This window comes from Mandrillus leucophaeus, unplaced genomic scaffold (assembly GCF_000951045.1).
Source record: "Mandrillus leucophaeus isolate KB7577 unplaced genomic scaffold, Mleu.le_1.0 Scaffold170, whole genome shotgun sequence".
NCBI classification, from domain to species: domain Eukaryota; kingdom Metazoa; phylum Chordata; class Mammalia; order Primates; family Cercopithecidae; genus Mandrillus; species Mandrillus leucophaeus.
This window is the reverse complement of record NW_012101699.1, coordinates 1141736-1143320: the sequence shown is the minus strand read 5'-3', so window position 1 is coordinate 1143320 and position 1585 is coordinate 1141736.

Genomic DNA, 1585 nt, shown 5'->3' with positions numbered 1-1585 from the left:
GGGGCTGTCTTCATATTATCAAGTACAAGGGTTTAAAAACAATTCTAGGCCGGGCACGGTGGCTCATGCCTGTAATCCCAGCACTTTGGGAGGCTGAGTCAGATAGCTTGAGCTCAGGAGTTCAAGACTAGCCTAGGCAATGCGGCGAAACCCCATCTCTACTAAAAATACAAAAAGTAGCCAGGTGTGGTGGTGAGCACCTGTAGCCCCAGCTACTTGGGAGGCAGAGGTGGGAGGATCGCTTGAGTCTGGGAAGCAGAGGCTGCAGTGAGCCGAGACTGCACTACTGCCCTCCAGCCTGTGCTTCAGAGCGAGACCCTGTTTCAAAAAAAAAAAAAAAAATGCTCGATACAAGTCTTGCCAGACATACACATTTTGCAAATATTTCCTCCTAGTCTGTGGCTTGCCTTTCCATTTTTATAACAGTATCTTTTGAAGATTAAAAGTTTCAAATGTTGGTAAGATCAAATTTATTCATTTTTTCCTGTTAACAGTTTGTGCTTTTTGTGTCAGATTTAAGAATCCCAAGGTCACTAAGATTTTCTCCTACATGTTCATCTAGAAGCTTTACAGTTTTAGTTCTTACACTTAGATGGTCCACTTCAAATAAATCTCTGAAAATGGTAGAAAATAAGAGTTGGCGTTCATTTTACGTATTTATTTATTTTGCATATGGATATCCAATTGTTCAGTTGTCGATTGTTTAAAAGATTATCCTTTCCCCCACTGAACTGTCTTGGCACCTTTACGGAAAATCTATTGATTGTAAATGTGTGGGTCTATTTCTGGGCACTATTCTGTTCCAGCAATCCATTTGTCTGTCTTTGCGCTGTTAAATTGCTAAACTGCTTCCTTACATATTTTAAGTTCAGCCTAAAGGTTTCTCCATACACAGTGAACTGTCACCTAACTGGACGTGTGACAGACTGTAACCGACTCCTGTACCCAGGAGCTGGGTCTCAGCCAATCCCAGCGGCTGAGTGTCAGCCAATCACAGGCGGCCAACAGTGCAAACCGGGTTCAGTGAGGCAAAGGCCTAGCTTCACCCATCCAGCTGTTTCTGTACCTCACCTCCCTTTTTCTGTCCATAAATCTGACCATGGTGCAGCCCTAGAGTTGCTCTGAACCTATTTCGGTCCTGGGGGCTGCCCAATTCTTCAATCACTCTTGCTCAATTAAACTCTGTTAAATTTAGTTTCTCTAAAGTTTTTCTTTTAACAACACTAACACCATATTGTCTTGATTACTGTAGCTTTACAAGGCTTGAAATTAGGATTAGAAATACTGGAACTTGATGCGCATGGAGGTTTGCGCCTATAATCTCAGCAGATTACTCAACAGACGAGTATTAAATGAAAGCATTTCAGTGCTAGTTCATGAGCAGCACGGCAATCTCTGTTTTCTTAACTTTTCTATGTTAAAAGTCTTCTGCATTTAAAAAACTGGCATGAAGTCGGGCTTGAAGGTCATTATCTGCAATCCCAGCTACTAGGGAGGCTGAGGTGGGAGGATCGCTTGAGCCCGGGAGTTCAAGTCCAGCCTGGGCAACACAATGAGACCCCATCCCTAAACAATTTTTTTTTTT